At 39.3% G+C, this 23,876-nt stretch overlaps 1 long non-coding RNA gene across 1 annotated transcript in view; it reads left to right on the forward strand.

Moving 5' to 3' along the window:
* The window catches only part of LOC144375438 (uncharacterized), a 71,987-nt gene that overhangs the window by 35,429 nt on the left and 12,682 nt on the right, over positions 1–23,876 (forward strand). The window contains exon 2 of the long non-coding RNA XR_013435297.1: positions 4,745–4,857. This is a non-coding gene — a long non-coding RNA (uncharacterized LOC144375438). The remainder of the gene's footprint in view (positions 1–4,744; positions 4,858–23,876) is intronic.

Genomic DNA, 23,876 nt, shown 5'->3' on the forward strand with positions numbered 1-23,876 from the left:
TTCCTTCCAAAGAAGGAATTTAAAGAATAATAATGACAACCCATGTTTATTGAGTTCTGTGTGCCATGTCCTGTACTAAGTGTCTGACATGAATTACCTCTTTTGATCTTTATGAAAATATGAATTATATACTATGTATGGATGAGAGGTTTAAATATCCTAATAATGCTAGTACAGTGCTTCGAGCATATTAGATGCTCACACAATATTAATATTCTGTCTCCCTTTTGGGGAAATGTATGTATTTTTTGGTGCTGGGAATGGAGCCCAGAACCTTACACATACAAAAGCATATTCTCTACCACTGAGCTATACCACCAGCCCCCACTCCCTTTTATTTCACAGCAGATAGCACCCTTTTTCCTTCTGGAAGATATATCCTAGATAATAGTGGGTTTCCAGATGTGAATGAATGACGCAACCCAAAGAACTCACATGAGGAATCCCTCCAGGTCCAAGGCATGGCTTGAAGAAGTGGAATAAAGGTCAGCTGAAGGTGGAAATGAGACCTCTGTCTCTCTGCAGGAGCTGAGAGCAGATGCTTGGAGGTGGGAGGTAAATGAAAGGCTTGGAGGTAGGGGAACTAAATAGACTGGACCAGAAAGAACTGGATAAGAAAGGGTCTGGGCTCTCCTTAGTGGTGTAAAGGATCATGCAGGGGAGTGAGGCCCAGTTCCAAGGAACACACTGAAGGAAGCGTGGGCAGAGGCACAAATGACAGATTGGAGCCTGTCTCATGACGCTGTAGCCTAGAGCCTTCAGAGCATGGCTTCCAGAACCACAACAGACTCCAACAGACTTTCCACAGAGATGGGGAGGAAGTTGCTAGAACAAACACTATCCTGAAACTTGCCCCAAATCTGAACCTAATCAAACCCCAATGTTTTTTTGAGGTTAGAAAAGGCCTGGCTTAGCATTTTTAAGACAATATCTATTTGCCTTTTGTCTCCCATTTGCAGCCAGGAGTAGAAACTCTGAAAACCCATTACAAACTTTGGGTTTTATTTTTTATTTATTTCTTTACTATATGCTTTGCCTGGCCAAAACCAGAAAACGCTGGAATGGCACAAGCTCATTCTCCTGAGATATACAGATCAAAGTCGTTTGGAACTGCCTTGGCTAAGCATCTGAATTTTTCCATTCTTATCCAAACCAATACTTCAATCCCTTGCAATTTACTCATATGCACCCACCTTCTCAAGTGTTCTGAGACATTTCTTTCAGCACACACATTGGCCTTCAAAGGGTAGCAAGCAATAGAGTCTTGGCAGCAGTATTTTTAAGTTCATACCTCTTGGAGGTACGAACTTAAAACAAGAACTGCTAGCTTGTTATCTACTCTCTTCCACACAGAATAGAGGTATAGAAAAGGCTATGTCAAACACCCTCTTTCATAGAAATTTATATTCTATCAGTATACTTCACATTGCTAAATTATTCTCCCTTGTAAGCATACAGTTCAGTTTGGCCAAGCAAAATTTTTAAGGCAGCTCATGTAAATCCAAAGAGCAAATTTATGGGAAACTAGTCTTGTTCTTTTTTTTTTTTTTTTTTAATTCCCTGGGAGATCTCCTTTGGAAATCATCCAAACTTACCCAATCAGATAAATTGTATCTTTGTTGAGTAATCCCAAATTTACATACATTTCTCTATATGTTACCATTATTCTAAGTGACTTTCATCCATAGATGCATTGCCTGCCAGGAAATTATTAAGAGTATCCATTGCATGCCACAGTCTTAATTCTGCTTATAAATTTTATTTTCAGTTTATTTATAGTAGATTTTTTCCCATGGTACTGTTTATGTTGTTTTTTTTTTCCAATGGGTTATAATAGAATGCTAAAGTTTGCTTTGTCAGAAAGTCAATTCTCAGAGAATTTTTCTACCTTTCCAATAGGATGAAGAAAATTTACTAGCTGTCCTCTGCAAAGCTGCTAAAAAACAGTATCATAGTAATGCCCATCCTTGCTTGTGACATGTCTTAACCTTTGTTCTTCTTTGGATACTTGGATATTTCTTCAAGTAGTCCCGTACATCCTTAACTATTCAAAGCTGTATGTTTGAAGCCCTGTTCATTAGCATAATCTTTCTAATGCCAAATGAAAAACTTTTTTTTTTGATCAGACAGATAAACTTCTAAGGTCAGCAACCCTGTCTCAGTTTCTGATGTTTCCAAAATATATAAGAGATTCTTTAGCTTTATCAGCCTCCACCTGCTTCTTCCTTTCATGTAATTTGCCTTTGTTCAGTTATTTTGCACCACCCCCGGAGTGTTTTCAAATACATTTCAAACCCCCAAGCAACCCCATTTCAGCTGATTGACTTCAGGGAGCTCGAATGCTGGCCAGGCATTCTGCTGCAACCCCATTTAGACTCAGCAGGAAGAGCAGATTTAAAAGGCAGATTACGTTTTTAGCTTTTTAAAAACTGCTTTATTAGAGAGGCTAAAAGCCACAGAGGTGGTAAGCTGAATTCTATTGAAATACAAGCAACTTCAAGACGTCTAGGGAGCAGTTCCTCACCCGTGGAGCTCCTCCCCTTAGGTTTCAATGATGGCAGGGACCAGCTGGCTCCAAGTATTTTTCTGAAGGGTCCTTGTGACTCCAACAACAGAATCCCTAAAAGCACCAAAGGGGTTTCATTTAAGGGTTAGAGACTTTTGAAAAGTAATTCACCCCTGGACTTCTGGCAGGCCATTTTGTGTGAAAGGGTTGGTTACGTACTGGCCTCCACTGAATTATAAGGAATAGCCAAGGGGCAGTAGGTAGAGAACCATGAGGAGAATGTGAAAGCCACTTAGAGAAGAGGAGAGAATACCTGCAGGCTTGGTTCCTATGGTAGGCAGCTGGGAGTCCCAGGAAATGGCTAAAAGGATGGATGGACAAACAGAACGATGGACAAGGAAGTGAATGGATGACTCCTTCATATATCATCTTAAAATATGTGCTACAATTAATTGAGGTAGTTGTCTTTTATTTCTTTGAGGCTTTGTTTGAACTAAACCAGGAGCTGCTTGTGAAGTGGTTGAGGGCCCATGAAAGAAAGGTGAGTGGAATGAGATTTATACAGAGTGAATGTGGGTGTTGAGATTAAATGAACACTTCCAGATTTGGGGAGTGTGCTATAGCAAACGTGTGCTAAGAAGCATGCTGGATCCTATTTAAAGGCAAGATGAAGACAGGATTCATCATATAGGGCATCACATTGGGAAGATACAGAGCATAGGTGCTACCACTACCACTACCACTCTCTATGCCCCAAGAGAGCAATCAGCAACCAATTTTAACTCCACACCACACTCAGACATAGCCTCAGCATCTTTCCCAACAGGCTGTTGCAATTCTGGATTAAACAAGAGATACCCCTAAAGTGTCAATAGATCACCTTAGAACCCAGTTGAAATCTCCATGGAAGGGCCAACAAATGACAGAAGCAAGTGGGATGTCAAGTGCATGCCCCACCAGAGTGGGGAGGCATGTACTCAGTTTCAGAAGACATTGCCCCACTGGGATCTGTGCTATCTGAATTTTGCAAGAGTAAATTAAAATAAAACCTTCACTTGGAATCTGTTGATTCTTAAATGTTCCATCCAAAAAAAAAGGCGGCGGCGGGGGGGGGGGGGTGTTAATGCTGTTATAGGCCAAACAAAATACATATGCAGAAAAATACAAAATAAGCCTTCAGGTTAATATCGCCTCCAGACTAAGGAAAATTGAAGGAAGATTCCAATTTGCTCTTATCTTGCCTGAACTACCTTGCTACCATCCAGGATGCAGCTTAAAAACAAAAGGAAACCGTCTCACCAGGGCTTAAAGAGGGCATGTGACAAATTGCAGAAAATTATAGCCAACATTTTGTGGTTGCTGATCTTCCCCTGGGTTACACACTAGCAGAGTCTTGAAAAAATAGGCAAACTTGAAAGATCAAAGTTTCCAGGCTGCCGAGGGGACTTTTCAGCCAGCTTGCTTTTGTCTGGTTCCTCCTACCCCTGACCCCTTTTTGTCAATCACAAAGCAGTTGTCCCAAAGTTCAGATTCTGACATTGTCAGAGGCTAATGATGCCTTTTGCTCATTGCTTATTTCAGTATTCTAGCCCTTTCCATCTCAGGCACCCTTTGAGCTGTTTACATACAATTTCCTTCTGGGTGGAACTTTGTTTTTCCTTTCCTTCTTTTGGGGCTGTTGTTTTTTCTTAAAATAGGAGGTCATTTCAGGCAGAAATGTGTTTTCGCCTCTTTGCTTCCTCTATGGCTGGGACTAGGGCCCTTTTGGAAAGAAGGAAATTTCCACTTTGTTTACAAGGAGAGGTTGGTTTTCTTTGGATATCCCATGAATTCCCTGGGTAAGGAGGATGGAGTTCCTAGGATTATCTAAGGAGATCAGGAAAGTCACTTGGAAAACATTTCTTTGGTTGGTTTGTTTTTAATGTTATAGACTCTGCTTTTCCTATGCTTTTTTTTTCTTACTTGCTCACATTTTCCCAAAGAATTTAAGCTTCTTGTATATCTGCTCTGCGTTCCAACTCTCTACTTTGTCTTCCCAAGATCTTTTAGCTTTACTTGTCAATCTGCATTATTTGACCGACATCCTGGACCAATTCCAGTATGAGTCATAGCTTTATACCTTGGGATGCAAAAATAATTTTCCCCTTCTCTTAAAATGCAGCCATGACCCCTTGCTGTGACTGAAAAAGGCAGACTTAATCATGCCACCTTTATCCACCCTATCCCTCTTCTTCACAGGTGTCACATCAAGTCCCACGTGGAGAAATATCAATATTCACCCACACAGCAGTGGACTATTCTCTATACCATTAAGGTTACCTTGGACCTCTGCAAGAATACATTCTAAGAAGGTAATTAATTTAAAAAAAAAATTCTCAGAACATGTATTCCAAAGCCAAGCAGAATCCAATTCTGCAAGATCAATCTTATGATTATTTAGTAGGCTTGAAACAAAAGAAATATTAATTTTAAAACAATTTAATCAAGACCATTCCCATAGCACTCAAAAACCTCAAGTAAGTCGAATTAAGCAATCAGATCTCTATTTTTGAATGTTCAGTACCATTCTATTCTAGAAATGTTTACTATTTATGCAAACCACAAGAAAAAGAGTAAAGAGAGGTGATAAGGACTGAAATCAGGAAATACCGGATCAGGTAGTTTAGGATGGTGGTTAGGACAGTGAATTCGGAGACATGCAGATGCAAGATGAGTTGTCAGCTCCATTAGAACTAGTTAAGTGGCCTCAGGCAAGTTTCTCACTATGTCTATTCTTCAATTCTCTCACCTGTAAAATAGGGATAATAATAGTACATGTTTCCTAGAATTGTCAAGAATATGTTAAAGACATACCAAGTTTTCAACACAACCAACAATAGCAAACATGCCTACCTTTGCATCAATCATTGTCTTTCCTGGAATAACTCTATGAAGTAGGTATTATTATCTTCATTTACCTATGAAAAAAATTAAGAACTCAAAGAAGTTAAGTAATTTATCTATCCATAGCCACCGAGTTATTAAATAACCAAACCAGGATTCCAATCCGAGGGAACTGGCATTGAGCCTCTGCCCTCAACCACCATGTAGCTTTAACACCCTTTTAATGAGTAAGGAGTCTTCATTCCTCCAGGTGTTGGTCCAGGAACATTTCATGTACAACTCAATTCCTATGTTGCCCACAACTGCAACACTGTATACAATGTTGTACAATGTTTTGAGCAGTGGTGCTCAAAATGGCAATTCTGTTCTCCATAAAATAATTACCCATGCGCACATGGGCACACACCCTGGGCACACACCCTGTTCAGATCACTAGACTTCACCTTCTAAATCAGATGAGTAGCCAATAAATTTCAAAAATATTTTCTACAGTATAAAAAGAGAAAGAGGTTTATATATTCATTTTTGCTTTTTAGTTAGCCAAGAATTAAAATCTCATTCCTCCTAAAATTCTGCTTAACTAAGATTATTTTGTACAACAAAATAAATACATGTGGTAGAAATTACAGTCAAATAGCTTCAATTTCAAAAGGTACAAACTACTCCAATTTATCTAGTTTTTAGAGAATGCAGTTGGTGAAAGTCCAAGAAATATTTTTATTGTCCTGAGAAATGAAATTTGAAGAACGGGAAGGAATAGGAGGGCATGACATCAGAGATGAAATATATAAAAACAGGGCCAGAAGGTTGTCACAGTAATATATTCTAATAACCAAGAAATTAAACATCACAGGATATTTGCATATTTAAAACAATAGGCTGTGATCAAATATAGCTTATGTATCACAATTTATATTATCTAATATGACCTTATTTGATTTGCATAGGAGAAATGACATTAGGTGAGGGAAGCAGTAGAAATATTATCAATCCATTATATGAAGGGGAAACTGAGGCTCAGAGACCCAACAACTTGGCCTAGGTTACACAGCTGATAATTTGCAAAGCCAAGACTACCATTTCTTCTGTTTCTACTAAGTCCCAATTTCCACAGGCACTTTTGCCACTTGCCTTAAACCAAGATGGCCATTCTCCAAGAGTTAGAAAATAGAAATGATTTTTTATGGGGGAAGATCCAGAACAAGCGGTGGTAATGTGTAATTACTCCCCTTCTAAACTATCTCAGCAGACCCTGAGCAGGGAAGAAAACAGGTTCAGGGACAGGAGAAGGAGAAACTGCAAAGGGCAACCAATTTTCTCACATCTAACTATGCTCATTCCACGTTTTATTTTGTATTAAAACTACTGGCTCTCAATTTGAGTAGGGATTGAATCCTGATGTCACTCTCCCCTCACCTCCTTTTGCCTTATTTCATTATTGGTCAAATGGGATGAATAATTGTACTGATGCTGCAGGGTTAATATGAGAATTAAACAGGAGAGCTCATGTAAAAGGCGCGGTATTTTAACTGACACGTTGTAAATACTTAATGAATACCAACTATTACCTTTATTATTTCATGCAGAGATATATAATTGTCTGACAGAGCCAGGATTTGAACCCAGCCAGCTAAATTCCAGAGTCCAGTTTCTTAATCACAATCCCTCATTGCCCTTTACTTGCTTTGTGCATCTGTCTGACACACACTTCCTCTAGATATCCATCTCCACGGCTCCCTGTCTGCATTCAGGCCTCTGCTGGAATGCCACTTCCTCCAAATGACCTTTCCTGATTTACTGATCCAGACATAACTCTTGTGCTTCTCCATCCCTTCCAGTTGCTTCATAGCAACTAATACAATACTAAATATTTATTTGACTATTCATGAATTGCTTTCTCTACCACTAGAAAGTTAAGTTCCATAAACGTAGGAGCTTGGATGGGCTCACATCAGTGCTTTTCTCATGCAGAACACATTCAACTGTTTGTTGTGTATGGGTATATTAACTTACCACCATCAGCAGAAGAACCAAATTACGGTAAGCTGCATTGCCCTGTGCTTAAGGGACTTGCACTTTGAGCAGAAAGGGGTTCTGGAAAGACCCATAAAAACCCACCTAACCATCATGATGGTGTCTGCTGAGGTTGAATGAGTGGGCCCAAACCTCTGGCACTCTCACCCTGAGTTTTTTTCTTTTTGCTAAGGTACTAACATTCTGCCCTTCCCTAATGAAATGTTCTAGAAGCAAGTATCATCAGATCAAATAATAAAACTTCAGAAATCCATTTCAAGATAACTTAAATGCTCTCTATAAAATTGAACATAGTTTTATATGGCAGAGTGACATTGTCCAGAAGGCTAAAGAGATAGTACTATAAGTTCCACTCAAAGCACGGTGGTTTTTTTTTTTTTTTCCTATCAGTATAATCTATTCCCAAAAGTAAACTGGGGAAGTGGATACTTTACAACTGCTAAAGATCTTGGGAGTCTGCAAAGCAAACTAGGCACTCAGCCTCATTCAGCCCAAACTACTGGACTGTGTCTCTTGTGTGAGTCATTAATCAATCCCATTAAGTTATAATTCTTTGCCAAGCTAAGAAAACATACCCAAACAGTAGTGAGCATTTCCTCCCCTTGCCACTTACCCCTAAATATGAAAAGCAGCCTTCTAAAAACTTCAGTCTTCCTGAGATTAGCAGGTCTGCAAAATGTCCACTGGATTTGTCCAGAGAGAAAATGTGCCAAATGCGATGAAGTGAGAGAACATGGCTTGATTCTGACCACTCGCACTCAACGCTGTTTCCATAGCCCAGATAAAGCAATGCAGAGCCACACAGGATGACAAGACTAAAGTAAAACAAATCATTTACGATGTTGATTTCCTGCTTAGCAGTGTTCTAAGCTGTCCCTTGGTGGATAGTTGTTCACTAACACAGAACAGATCCTAAGATCTTGAAGGGCAAATCCTTTTACATGACAAATGACATTGTATGTGTACTGATGAATGGGGACCGCAAGAAAACAGTATGATATAACCACCCTTGGTTACAGCAAAGGAGGAGTAAACTGCACTTCATCAGAGTTGCACATCTTGATCTGGTATGATGGGCCAAAGGGATAAGTGCCCCTGGGACAGTCAAATCCACACTTATAAAAGAGGCCATAGCAATGCCCAATGTTGCCTTATTTAAAAGGCAACAGAATGGAACATAATTTAGCAAGTGCCTGGTATGTGCAATGTTATGCGTTAGGGGTTAAAGAGTGAAAGATTCATAAGATATTCTTGCTGTTAAGGAAAAGGAAAATGCTAATCTAAATGTGACCTTGTTTAATTTGGTTAACATAAGAATCCAGTAATTAAGCAGAACAGGCTCTATAAACCCCATTGCACAGATAGGAAAGCCAAGGTTCTAAGTGGTAAGTGTTGGGTCAAGGCTTTGTGTGAGTGAGTGCTAGAGCTGGGGTTTGACTCCAAATCCCGGCTCTTACCATCTTTCCTCATCCTGCATCTGGCTCCCCCTTTAGAAGGAAGGCTTTCTTCAAACATATTCCTGAGATAAATTAGAATTTGACTGACCACTCCAAGTTTTAATCACTTCAATATGCCCTTGAAAACATTATTTCACTTTCTTTCATAAAACCATGATTTGACCGCATGACCAAAAGAGCCAGATGCTCTCAGAACAGAAGCTCTGCTTCGCCCACAGAACAACTCAGGAACTGAGGGTGGCAGCCTTGGGCCAAGGTACCCAGGTCAGAAGGTCTTTAAATTCTGATGTTGCTCAGGTGGGGAACCTGACAGAATGAGTACGTTTTTTCTCTTTGGTTTGCAGTTGGGCTACCTTCTCACCTCCTTCACCCAGCTTACCTTTAGTGAGCTTGGATTGCACTTGGGTTCACATGCCATTTCCTGACATTTTTTAATCACTTGAAGGTGACACCATTCTACCCTCCAGTGTTTTGGATGAAGTTCATGTTTTCTACCCTGTATTCTCATACGTGTATACATTTTTATATCATCCTGAACTTAAAAGTTCCTGAAGATCATATCTGTAATGGAATGTTAACTCTCAACTAATCAGCATGACGCTTTGAACTTGATAAGCACCAAGTTTGTTGAATAAATGAATGAGTCTTTCTCTGGTTTCCACTCACTGCTTCTTCTGCAGAGGATTTCTGCTGGACTTCAACCCAGTCTTGTCTCCACAGGATCTTTTTCACCAGTTTTTTTTTTTAATTTCTCCAGCTCTATGGTATTTCTTTGTTGAAATATTTCTTGAGTCCATCTTGAGGAAAAGCTCATAAAATTTTTCACCTCTCTCAAAACTGCTTCTGGTGATTCAGTCAAATCAGGATGATCATGGATGAAGAAAAATCATCAATAGATATTTAAAGAAAAACATTCTTTTATCCTCAGTCTTGAAATGGCCTGGTGAGCATAGGTTTAGATTTACCTCAGTCCTGAATCTTCAGATCTACCGGCAAATTAGGGACTTCCTGGTAAAACACACCCTAATGAAAGAGTGTGAGGAGAGAGAGTAGATCATGGAATTTAAGCTCCTTGTCTTACCTATGAAAATGGAAGCTCAAAAGGTGATGAGATTTGCCAAACCTCACCCTGGATCCAGGACTAGAAAGCCCAGGCGACCTGTCTCGTAGGCCTTGGAGGTAACTTTGTTTTTTCCTCACCATTTCACACTGCTGGACTTTATAAGTCCTACTGATCCCTTAGGTCCTGCTTTGGTTAAGTTGCTTTGATTCCTTGGCTTCTTCTCCTACTCTCAGGCCTATTGGGAGCACTGGTCTACTTTGAAGATGCATCTCAGGCTCATCAGGCCACCTCAGGAGAGAGGTGCTCTGTCCTGCCCACCTCGTTGGAAGCTCCACTTTCTCTGCTTAGGCAGGCAGGAATCCTTGTTCTAAAACTGTCAACCCGAGTCCCTTTGATATCTGGCAGACAAGAGGCCCCACTTAGACTTATCCTAGGACAGGTTGAAAACCATGTACCACCTGTAGCTCCGGTGACATCCCACTTGCTCCAGCATACTTTGTTAATAAAATAGTTTTACTGGAATCCTTTGTGGTTGTGCTAGTGTCTTATCAATTTCATTGTCCTCTAGTTCTTCTTTCTTTCTTTCTTTTTCTTTTTGCATTCCTGTATCTCATATTTATCTGTTTTGAGATATGACTGTTCTACAGAATATTACTTAATTTTTAAAATATTTTTAGCTGTTGATAGACATGTGTTTTATTGATTTATTTATATGCAGTGTTGAGAACCAAACTCAGGGCATCACATATGCCAGGCAAGTGCTCTACCACTGTGGCCCAACTCCAGCCCAGGATATTATTAAATTTGAAAGAAAAAAAACACAAAAGAAAACTTCATGTAAAAATGATAAGTGCTTGAAATTCAATTTATGAAATACATTGTCAAGGAAAGATCCCTAGATATGAAATCAGAAGATTGGTGTGCAAGTCCAGTCCCTTGCCTGCTCTCTGACTTTTGTCAATGGTTGAACTTTTCTGAGCCTCAGGGCACTGATTGGTAAGATAAAGATAATAATCTGACCACACATTCAGGGAAATGTGAGTGAGAAGTTATTAAATACGTTACAATAGTACATTACAACAGGTGTCACATCAAAGTGATTTATGACACAGAGGCTCCACTCAATGTTTACCATCATAGACCAGGTAAGAGGCTGGATTTGAACTCCAGTCTCCTGATTTCATTTCTAGGGCTCTTTCTGTAACAACTTACTGCATAAATTAAATTTGATGCACTTATCTTTTTTACATGAAGTTTTCTTTTTTATTTTTCCTTTCAAATTTAAGAAATGATCCTCAGGGACATTGTAAGAGTTTTGTTTATCAGTCTGTTTCTCTGGTTTCTCTTTTCTTAAACCATCAGCACTATTCATAGTGTGGTTTCAAAACACCAAACCAAATAGAGTACACAGCTGTAATCCCACCTACCTGGCAGGCTGAGCCAGGAGGATCACAAGTTTCAGGCCAACCTGGGCAACTTAGTGAGACACTATCTTAAAAGAAAAACAAAATAAAAACCTCAGGACTGAAAATGTTGGCCAGCGGTAGAGAACTTGCCTGGCATAGTAGAGAACTTGCCTGGATTCAATCCTCAGAATGGCAAAATAAGTGGAAAGATCACAGTATATGATATTGTATTACTTATTACATATTCACCTTTGAAGATCTTAACTAAGTATTTATTCAACAGAATTGCATGAAATAATTGTTCAATTCAGGCAATGCTGTGCTTTGGAGAATAGCAATAGTGGAACTTTGGATATTCCCCAGACAAAAACATTGAACACCATGATGCAAAAGCTTTCAGCTTACACTAGAAAATATTTAAAAATTAAAAATATTAAAAACCTGCCCTGAAATTAAAGAAGTCTCGTTTTTGTTTTTGTTTTGCTTTTTTATGGAGATCATAATGGCATTCAAAATTACCATTATTTTTTAAATAAATTTTTTAGTTGTAGGTAGACACAGTACTTTTATTTATTTTTATGTGGTGCTGAGGATCAAACTCAGTGCCTCACACATGCAAGGCAAGTGCTCTGCCACTGAGCCATAACCCCAACCCATAACCACCATTATTTTTAACTCGAAAAAAAGAAAGCAACATAAGTGTTTTAAAATACAATTTAACCAAGGTGTGGTGGCACACACCTGTAATCCCAGTAGCTCAGGAGGCTGAAGCAGGAGGATCATGAGTTCAAAGCCAGCCTCAGCAAAAGCGAGACACTAAGCAACTCAGTGAGACTCTGTCTGTAAATAAAATATTAAAAAGGAGCAAGGGATGTGCCTCAGTGGTTAAGCATCCCTAGGTCCAATCCCCAGTACAAAAAAAAAATTAAGTAGTAAGAATAAATAAATAAAATACAATTTAAAATCAGCATTGAAATTAATGTTATCAGCAAGCACATGACTATACTGCACATATTTTCTTTCTACATTTTACCTTCCACTTGTATATAGATTCCAGATGATGTGCAATCCTATTTTGAATTCCTATTTTTCTTCCTTACATTGTATTGTAAACATTTTCCACTTATTTAAATGACTGCAGAATAGTTCATCATGCCACTAAGTATTTAACTAATTCTTCCCCTAATACTAGATATTTATTTGGAAGCTGAATTAAACTTGGTGTGATTAAGAGGTTTTTAAATAGCTTCAATAGTTTTCACTTCAGAATTCTTTTGCACACCCAGATCCAGTGGCCTTTTCACTTATGCAGAGCACAACAAAGATGTGTAAAAGAAGGAGTGGGAGGTAAGTACTCACAAGGTCTCATGTGGGGGAGGGAAGACACAAAACAAACCCAAACACCAGGTTTTAATGTTTGCCTTCAGTTATTGGACTGAACAATTATTTGGTTCCCCTATTTGGATTTATTTTACTAGTTAGTTATTCTAATTCTGTATTCCCTTTAGTTCATAGAAATAGCCTAAAAATATGTGCAGAAAAGACTTCTGGACTTTCTTTGGTATATTTATCTGCATTTGTTTATGTCCTGTCTTTTCATAAAAAGAGTTTAAGGTAGCTCACTTAGGGGATATTCTGAAGGACTTAAGGTCTTTAATAACACAATTTTTTCCCATTTGTGTTTTTTATTCTGTCTGTTGAATTGTATTTCTTAGTGTTATTCCTTTTACAAGTATGTAACATCTTAACTCTTACTTGCTCTGCTTTCTGTAGACATCAGCTTGCCATGAACAGTTTCACATCAGTATTCAAGGTTATTACATATGTCTCCTATTTGTCTTCATTATATTTCTTCTGTAAATACAATCTGGATAGAGTATTTTGCTCAAATTTCTGAGGTCACAGAGTGGTCTTTTCTGGTTTCTATCTGCAGTAATCAGCTGAGAAGCAATAGCAATGGACAAAACTAAATTTTGAGGATTTCTGGATTCGGGGCTTTACAATAACCAGCAGCTAGCTGGGCTTTGGAACACCCACCGCAAAGGATGAAAATAAATCTGAACATGTCCCATTGTTCATTGAGACATAAATTAGTCTATCATGATGTGGTTCAATCGTCACATGGATCTTTGTTATTTGTCTGTTTTTGTATTCACTGTGTAAAATTTCTGTATTCTATGCTGAGACATAGGGGCGTTTGGGAAGTAGGAGGAAAAGGATCTGATCTCTAGCAAATATAAATCCTCATGCTTGTGTGGAATGCTGGAATTGACAAACTGTTTTCCATGTGTGGCTCTTACAGCAACTTAGGGAGATAGAATAAGTATCCCCATTCTATGGGAATGAAACTGAGACTCAGTATACTAAAACCTTCCAGAACTAGAAAAGGGAGGACTCAAGACTCAAACCCAGATATTTCCATCCCTAATCCAACTTGCTTCCCCCCACCCACAGCTACGATTAAGAATTTTCATGAGGGCTGGGGATGTAGCTCAAGCAGTAGCGCGCTCACCTGGCATGCGTGCAGCCGGGGTTCAATCCTCAGCACCACATACAAACACAGATGTTGTGTCCGCCGAGAACTAAAAACTAAATATTAAAAAAAAATTCTCTCTCTCTCTCTCTCTCTCTCTCTTAAAAAAAAAAAGAGAGAATTTTCATGAAATAGTTCTGTGCCTTGAGGATTTTCTATAGTTCCTAGTTGCACATCAGTTTTACAACAATCAAAGTCAAGGAGAATCTATGTGTTGTGAAATGACCTCTTTTTTGATGTGGCTTTTACTCTCTGTGGAATGGAACCACAGTTAGTTCTCTCCCCAGCTAAAGAGCTCATTTTATTTTGTGAGGACTTACTCAATAGAGAGTGAGATTTCTCAAAATAGCTAATGGGTTGGGGCTTCCTAAATTGCTTCTTAAGAGACAAGGAACATCACCCTCCCTGACCAGTGGTGGCTTCTCCCTGGGTTTCCATATTTCCTCTCCTCACCCAACCAAAGTCCAAATTCCTTCCCCTGTCAACAACACAGTTTGACCTTAGACCAGAGTGGCATCTTCCTTGGTCCCTTTGAGGTCACAGCCAGTGCTGCCCTGTGGATTCATTGGCAGTAGGCATTTGGGGATAGCTGCTGCCCAAGCCTTCAGCAGCATCCCCTAAACCTACCTTCACAATGGCCTTGTGTACTGCCCTGTGCCCTGGAAGGAAGACTCATTCTGCTCAGCCCAGGCCTCCCACCAAGTTTGTGACTTGAGGCCTTCTACCCAAACAGGGTGGTGGTTGAGTGTTAGAGATTATGTGGCCACCATTACCTCCTCCTTGCCTCTAGCTGCTTAATTCAGTCAAAGGTATCAGGACCTCATCCTAGGGAGGTTTGAGTTGTTGTTTCCCAGAAAAAGAGAAACATAAATGTTTTTCTTTTTCTTTCTTATAATAATTTATAAAGACATAGGGGTGAGGTCCCTGCACAGAGATATTTTTGCATCTAGTTTGGAGTGGGGGCAGGAATCTTTACCCAAATGTCTGAGAACTTTTTTATTATGAAAACCTGGGATGAACCACTGGGAAGAAGAAAGATGGCATCGCCAGCAAGGTTGGAGTACAACAGCGCCGTCTACTGGACAGAAGACTGAGCTCATTGCGTTCTGCAAGGACATGAAGAAAATGTGGCTAATACTGTGGGTCCCTGTGCAGGAAGAAAAGCCATAAAAGAAGTCCCGACCCTCTTTAAACCCAGCACATCTGGCAAGAGGCAATGGCTATGGGTCACTGTTTCCAAAACAAATTCCAGGCTTTGAGAGTTGCTCTTAAAAAAAATTTCAACAAATTTACTCCCTATATACCCGCACCACCCCCATCCCTCTACTGTCATTTTTATGAGACTGCCCCCACCATCAACACTTATTAAACACCCTCTCACCCTGACACCCATACATTCATCCCTTTATTCATTCATTCAGCACCAGACCCTGCTCTAGACCTTTGGGACATCATAACTAAGACCTAGCACCCTGGGCCACTTGCTGGGCTTCTAGGACTGGTCTGGGGAAGGAACCCCTGTTTCTATTCTCTATTGATTTCCTTTCAATTTTTGTCTTGAGTCTTGTTCTCTGCTAAGATATAATGGAATATAGGGATGTTTGTGTAAATTATTCCTGCTACTATGTTAATCAGGTAATATATTTCTTCTCCCAAGTAAATTCAAGTCCTTGAATCCTTAAGATGACTATTCAAGATTGATTCTAACGTTAATATCTTTAGGCAATCTGACAGATAAATGAAAGGCAAAGAGAACTGGGCTATGGCTATATGTCCTCAACCAATTATTATAGTCAGCAGTTGCTTTTTTTTAAACACATGTAAATGGTAAGCTCTGGCCAACAAGTTAGAAAACTTGAATTTTTTTATTCCTAATTATTTTGCATGAGTGAATTTTTTTCTATTGTCAGTGAATAAGTGTACAAAATGTGTAGCCAAATCTTTAAAATGAAGAGACCACAGTAATATCAGGAAGAAAAAAATAGATAATATTGATAGTGACACAATATACCTCTCTGTAGATGTCAGGGAAATGGAGGGAAATTGAGGTCTGCTCCGTGTATACTCATTGTTAGAACATTCTCTACAATTGAGATTATTTGCAGCATGACAGAGGATACCTGCCTAGGGCTTCCTGACACTCAGATGAAGCAAAACCCAAGTATGATCACAGATTCAAGGGACTGAAAAGTTTTCTGGATCCTCTCATTTTAAAACCCATTCAAATCAACTATTAAAAAGTTTATAAGTTGGACGCAGTGGTACACACCTATAATTCTAGCAACTCAGAAGGTAGAAGCAGGAGGATTGCAAGTTTAAGGCCAGCCTCAGAAACTTATTGAGATCCTGTTCAAAATAAAAATAAAAAGAAATTGGGATGGGCTGGGGTTGTGGCTCAGATGTAGCTCATCGTCTAGCACACATGAGGCACTGGGTTCAATCCTCAGCACCACATAAAAATAAAATAAAGGTATTGTGTCCCCCTACAACTAAAAAACAAATGTTAAAAAAATGGGATTAGCTCAGTGGTAAAACATCCTTTAATTCAACCCCAAATAAAGAAAAATAGATAAATTGAGTTTCTGTGCTATTTTCAATCTCATCACAGTAGTTAAAATGCATTCATCTTCAGAAAAATTTTCTAGGAGTTAGGTTAAATTCAGTGGTAGAGCACTTGCCTAGCAAGTATGAAGTCTTGGGTTTGATTCCAATGACATGAAAAATAGTTTTTCTACTGGTCATTTAAAAGTCTAGATTGAACTTAAACCTGTGTTCTGGAGTATGAGGAGGGTAAGAGGAAGTGAAATGAGATAGAGAGAAACAATTAATCAACTTATTCCTTAGAGTAACACTTGTATTCTGGAAGCCTGAGTCTAATTCTCTTTATAAACATTTCTTCTCCATTATAAGTAATTCTAGATTGATGGGCTGTTTCAAATGAGCCATAGTCTCTTCAGCTTTTCATTAAACATGCTAATAATTTCTCACAGTGGCATGTCATCTTATAGTCACAAAACAGCTTTTTGTGCTGTATCTGTTGTCCCTTCTATTTATTCAGGAGAGAATGATGGGTGATTTGAATATTTGTGGGTAGCTATTAATCAATGCTTGTAGAGACTCTCCTTATTAAGAGTTTCAAGCTAAAGAAGAAGGCCTTGGTTTAATATTTCCAATTTCTGCAAAGGAAGTGAAATCTTAAGGTAATGATAGCAGTGTTGCTTGAAACGAGAAGCAGTTGCCTCTGTGTCTCCAATGATGCTTTTCATGCAGAAGATCCATTTCTGCAAAAGATGCCACTCCCACCAGTTTCCTTCCTGGCCTGGAGTGTCTATGTCCCAGAGTTTGGAATAAGAACTCTCTCCTCCACACTGACTCCTGCATTGCCGCCTTAACTTTCCAGAGATCAAAGTAAGGCCCCTGTCTGGGTTGTCACTATGAGTGACAGGCCAGCATTGTGTAGTGCAGTAGATCAATTCACAGTGCAAAAATAATAGTATTTCTTCTTCAGCTGGTTGAGTAAAATCAAAGTGCTGGTCTCAAACAAGTTAATTTCATCCTTCAGGGGTAAGTCCCTCTTGAGCCCACTGTAACTTAAGAGGGATAGGTTGTGGTATAATTGCTTCCTGGTTAACCATTTTCCTGCCATACATCGATTTAGCCTTACTTTTGTCTGCATTCACTCCCTCTTTTTAAAATAAGGGTCATGTGTCTTAAAAATAAAAATGGTGGGAGAAAGGGAATTATTCTCAACAAATAAGGATAAAGGGGTCTATATTCCTTGAGTTTGAAAATCATCATGAACCTTGAAACCCACTGTTTCACCTGGGGGGCCAATCATGTGGCTGTTTAACCATTTTTCTTCAGTCAGTATCTCCTTTCAGAGTATTCAGTTTGGCACTTACCAAGAAAGACTGCATTTTAAAGTCCATCAACAAGCATTTACAAGAAGCAGTGCTATTCTGTTTTCTAGTAGAAACCAAGAACTCATCAGTATTCCTGTTTTACTAATATACATCATACCAACCTTTCTGATGACCACTATTAAAATTTTAAATGTAGGTACAATTTGACAAAGGTGTTCAACTTTAAGAAATATACTCAGTAGAAATAAGTGAACACATACACTGAAATGTACATATGAAGATGTTCAATTCATTATTGTTTATAAAAGTTAATATTAGTAAAGCTAAATATTCATCAATGAAAAACATTAATGATGCCTTCATGACTTAGAATATAGCATAATGATGGAAAATTATAGAATCTATCTGCTACATACAGTCAGCTGTGTATGTGTGTCTGTGGACACACACATTTTGAGGATACACATGTTTGTGTGTTTGTGTGTGTGTATATATGTGTAAGCATATATATATATTTAAATCAGTAGGCCATTTTTTTTAAATGTATGAGCCCATTTTTATATGTTTTACATGGTATGTAAGAAAATACATGCATAGAAAAAGCTTCTGAATAAAAATGTCAAAATGTTAACAGCAACTATACTTGGTTACTAGGGTTGCCAGGGAAATTATCCATCTACTTTATGTTACACTTTTTTTTTTTTTAGTGAGCATTTGTATAATTTTAAATGTCTATTTTAACTGAGTAAAAAGTAACTTCAGAAAATACTTTATCAGGGTTTGTTTTCCTTCAACCTAACTAATCCTGTAAGGAAAAAATTCTATGCACAAAAATTTATGTAACAAGAACGATTAAGGAATGAGGTGTTATAGTTAACTGGGAGTATGCAGAGTTTATGTGGGCACAGGGCAAGGGCACATCAAAAGGAACGCTACAAAGTGGCTTTCATCCAAACTTTTAAAACCTTCTATTTTTAATGACTGGACCAAAACCAAAAATAGGCATCTCTCAATCCAGCACAGTAGTCACCAACCCACATTGCTTGGCTGTAAACATACCCAATTCCTCCTCCCTGCTTTCACCCACAGTCTCTCTTGTATGTGAATGTGACTTGAAGAATTCATAAAGTTTCGAGCCAGGCTTGTTAGCAGAAGGTAAGGGACTAAGTTTCCTTTTCCAGAGCTGTTTAATCATGGAACAAAGCATAAACCTTCCAGAGGAAGGGTCCATGGCATCAAAAGTGAAAAATCCATGAGACATACCCTCACTTTGCAAATAGGGAAACTGATTTCTAGGGACAAAGTACTTTTTCACCAAAAAAAAAAAAAATCATTTTTCACTACCTACCTTGGAATTGCCAAGACCAGAATGCAGTTTACTGACTTTTACTCTGTCAGTTACCATCTTCATAGCACCATCCTTTCCTTTCAAGAAAGAATCCCTAGTCAGGTATGGTGGCACACATCTGTAATCCCAGTGACTCAGGAGGCTGAAACAGGAAGATTGCAAGTTCTCAGCAATTTAGGAGACCCTGTTTCAAAATAAAAAAATTAAAAAGGACTGGGGGTGTGGTTCAGTGGTAAAGCACTCTTGAGTAAGAAGAAGAGAAAGAAAAGGAAAGAAAGAAAGAATCAATACTTATTGGACAAAGGAACAATGAGTGTTGAGATGAGTGTCCTCATCTCAAATCCCAGGTATTTGCTTTCTGGCTGAAGAGTCCGTGTAACAGTTTTTGAAATCCTTAAGATTCTAAAGAAAAGTAACAAGCCAGATTATGAAAGTTTTTAAAACATCTAAAGCAAGACCTCTGAACAGCCATTGTGTTAAATGTCACAAGAGATTTTCATCTCAGTATTTAGTGGCTGGCAGGAGATGACTCAGTGCCGTGGAATTTAATTTTAAATTGTTTTCAAATAAACTCAAAGGGTCCAAGAGCATGAAACTTTGGAAGGTGACAAGGTGGCTTTGGAGGGTTGAGAGTCTTTAAAGCTATGTATCAAAGTTACCTCTGACAGCTGTGGGGATTTATCACGCTTTCTACCTTAAATGTTTCTAAAAGCTCTCAACCATGCTTCCCTGTACTAGAAAATTAAATTTGGAATTCTTGTCATCTTTGCCGGCATAGGACCTCAGAGTATCGAAGCCCAGATGCCTAGAAACTGCTCAGAGCTTCCTCTCTGGGGTCTGTCATTACATCCTGCTTTCTGGATACTGATACCGAGGGTGCAGCTATTGGTCAAGGTCACCCAGTGAGTCAGTGGCAAAGCTGGGAATACAACCCAGACTTTCTGACTCCCTTGCCTGTCCCCTGACCATCAAACCACATGCTCCTGACCAGGATGAAACTCGCTTGTCTGTCTCAGCATGGGGAGTGAGCTGAGGGAAAGAAACTGTCATGTACCCATTTGTTTTTCCAACATTCACATATCATTTATTTCATCAGCTAATGGACAAATAGGTCCAGATCATTCTTCACATTAAAAAAAAAAAACTTATTTTTTTATCAATTTGTCGAGGAAATGCTATTTTCATCTGAAAGAGTAAGAAAAACCACTCCCCCCTCCTCCATCACCTCACATTGTGTAACACTGGCGGTGTGGCCGCGGCAAAAACCCGCAGAAACTGCTTCCTGTGCTGTGCCAATGGCTGGTTCTTTTGCCAACTTCTCCGTGTGGCCTTCTTGTTCTGGGGTCGGGCGTCCCGTGGTTCCTGGCAGAGGAATGTCCCGTGGACAAGCCAGGCTTTGACGTGGCTGTTCCTTCTCCTGCTCTTTTGTATGCTCCTTGACCACAAGAGAACCCAGTTCTGCGGCCAGCTGTACCCCCACATGCCACTTGAAATGGAGTCAGTGGCGTCTGTCCACCAGGGCGCCAGCTAGAGTCCAGGACAACTTTACTAGGGTCAGGGGAAAAGCGGTACCACTCTCTTCTGCCAAGGAGCACAGTGGGGAGAGAGCTGTTAACACTGCACAGCAGGGCAGGCCCGTGGGTCAGCCGCCCCACTTTTTCTCATAGTCGTAAAGTTGTTTCTCCAGCATTTTATACCTGTCATGTTTGGTCATAAATACTTCTTTCTCAAAATGAGCTCATTTGTTTACTCTCAACAGCTCCAGTCCCCATTTGAGGGACAAATTTCTAAATCCCCGGTTAGGGCTTTCCACCAGCCAGTTTTGTCCCTCTCCCTCTGTGGGCAGTTAGTCATCGTGTTCTGTGTCACGTTGGTCCCAGAAGCTCTCAGCAGAAGCACAGAGCAGCAGAGACATGGAATCAGCAGAGGGGAGAAGTGGTGTTCTTATGCCCCAGCGTCCTGTGCAATTTGTTCAATCTTCTCAATCCAGGCCAAGTAAGCCTCCATCTGGTGAAGAATCCCCAAAGTCACCTGAAACTTTAGCCCTGCCTCCCCATGCAGTGCCCATCTGCCCTTGCCACCCTAAATGCCCCTCCTCTTCCCATGAGGAACTCTGAGGGCCAGGTCCATCCCACTGACATTTTAGAACAAAGTCCCCACTGACACAGAAGTGGCCCCAAATCAGTTTTCCTACAGTTCTTTAAAATTGCAAACACTTAAAAGGCTGATCCCACTTGTCTTTCCCATCACACATGGCTCCAAATACAACATATTTTCTTTTCTGCCTGCACAAGCCATCAAGTGCCGTGTTCCCATGAGAAGAAATGTTTGCTTAATGTGACAGCACTGGATGTACTCCAGGGAGAGTGACAGCATAATTTTGTTTACTATTCACTCCAAGTTCTAAAGAAGTAAACTTCATTAGCTTTTCTGATAAAAATACAAAGACTCTATTATTTGCCTTACCTACAAAATTAAAAAAAAAAAAAAGAACTTTGATGTCCCCAAGAGGTCAGGTTTTTTTGAAGTTTCTATGGCACTACTCAGGTGATCTGGAGGCTGATACTGCTTCCTGTTGGCCCCTGACCTGTGGTGGAAACACCTAGGTAGGCAGTTCAGTTCTGTGAGATACGTAAATTCATAGCCCATCTGGGTACACTTAATAGTTCACCTGGCAGCTTGTCTGTCAGAACAAAGAATGTTACAGCTATGGAGTTATGGAGAGAGACATTTTTCATTCACAGAGTAACAAAATTATGAAGACCAATATTTCATTTAGAGTCATCTCTCACCCAGAAAATAAAGAGACTTAAAAATACTATACAGCCCTTGGCAGCCCTGAGTTCAGTCATAGATGAGAGTGGAGAAGTCCAAGCTCCACCCAGGGTCAGGCTGAGCAAGGAGATGGTGGGGAGAATGAATCCTTGCCTTCCATCTTCCCAATCTAGTAAAGGGGCTGAAGGTTCTCCTTAAGCTTGTGTCCTCTTGAAACTCTGTCCACATGGTAGGAATCTGTTCTTAGGATGATCATAAAGGAAAGACCTGGGAAATGACAACACTTAAAAAACTGCCTTTAGATTTAAAATCTAGGCTGAGTGCTGTGGTGCACACACACCTCTAATCCCTGCGGCTCAGGAGGCTGAGGCAGGAGGATTGTTCAAAGCCAGCCTCAGCAAAAGCAAGGTATTAAGCAACTCAGTGAGACCCTGTTTCTAAATAAAATGCAAAGTAGGGCTGGGGATGTGGCTCAATGGTTGAGTGCCGTTGAGTTCAATCCCTAGTATCCCTCCCCCACCAAAAAAAAAAAAAATCTAGAAACACAAACGAGACTCCCATAATCCCACAATTAGATATTGGAACAAATTACCTTATTTTTAATGATTTTATCCCCCCACCTCTATGTAGAAAATGGCCTTTTGTGTAATTGTGTCAGTGGGCACAACCCCAGCCGCTGACTGCCCAAAGACTGCTTTCATATGGAGTCATGAAAGACAGTCCAAGAAAAGGAGTCTAAGGCCTTTTGAATTCATTAAAAGTTGGGGAATGATAAATCTTCCATATATGTCAAATGGTCATCTTTTCTGCTTTATTTTAAAAGCAGCAGTTGAAGATCTAGAGGGTCAACAGTGATATGAAAGTTTCCTACGTGGCACTTACTTATTATTTATTCCTTCTAATAAAACAGTGTTTATGGTGTAAGACACAGAATTGGAAAGATAGGAAGGTAAAATGATGTAAAATCTACAGATTCTAGTAACTGAACTGTATCAGGAAGCTAACCTTTTTAACAACTATTTAGGCTATAATCACAAGTTCAAAACCAGCCTGGGCAACTTAATGAGACCCAGTCTCAAAGTTAACAACAACAACAAATTGAAGGGTTGAAGTTGTAGCTCAGTGACAGGGTGCCCTTGGGTTTAATCCCCAGTACAGGAAAAAAGAAAAACCAAAAAGGCAAACTTTATTTTTTAATTTAATATTTTTATTCTGATCAAATAGGCATAACATAGTATTTAACATTGAAATTATTCTTAAATGTATGATTTAGTAGCATTAAATACATCCACAATGGTGTATAACCATCACCACCCCAAAACTTTTTATGATCCCGACAAAAACTCTGTACTCATTAAACGATACTTTCCAATTCCTCCTTCCCAGACCCTAGCAATCATTTTTTTTCTCCTATTTTTTTCCTCTTTGAATTTGTCTACTTTAGGTAGTTTGTCTAAGTTGGGATCATATAATATTTGTCCTTCTGTATCTGATTTCACCAAGCATGATATTTTCAATGTCTACAGCATGTAGGAAAATTTCTTTCTTTCTTTTTCTTTTTCTTTTTGGTACCAGGGATTAAACTCAGGCACTTGACCACTGAACCACATCCCCAGCCCTATTTTGTATTTTATTGGAGACAGAGTCTCAGTGAGTTGCTTAGCACCTTGTTTTTGCTGATACTGGCATATTCCTGTCTTAAAGTGAAAGCATTAAAAATCTTACACTGAGGCACTATGGTCAACCCCCCAAATTTGTGTTGTTTTTCTTTGATTTTTATCCTTTTTTTCACTTAAATACTTGTTATAATTATCTTCCAATTGAATCAGGGAGAGGTACAATGTGTTGGTAACAGGCATTTTATACAAGGCATGTTCCTAACTCCTGCTTTTTCTGTCATCTTAAGTCTAAAAAGTGCTTCCCATGCCCATCAAACCCAATGCCACCTTTTGCAACAAATATTTTATTAAGCCCTTTTACTGTCCTTATATGAGATTAGTAGTCCATA

The sequence above is a fragment of the Ictidomys tridecemlineatus genome, chromosome 2 (assembly GCF_052094955.1).
Source record: "Ictidomys tridecemlineatus isolate mIctTri1 chromosome 2, mIctTri1.hap1, whole genome shotgun sequence".
NCBI lineage: Eukaryota > Metazoa > Chordata > Mammalia > Rodentia > Sciuridae > Ictidomys > Ictidomys tridecemlineatus.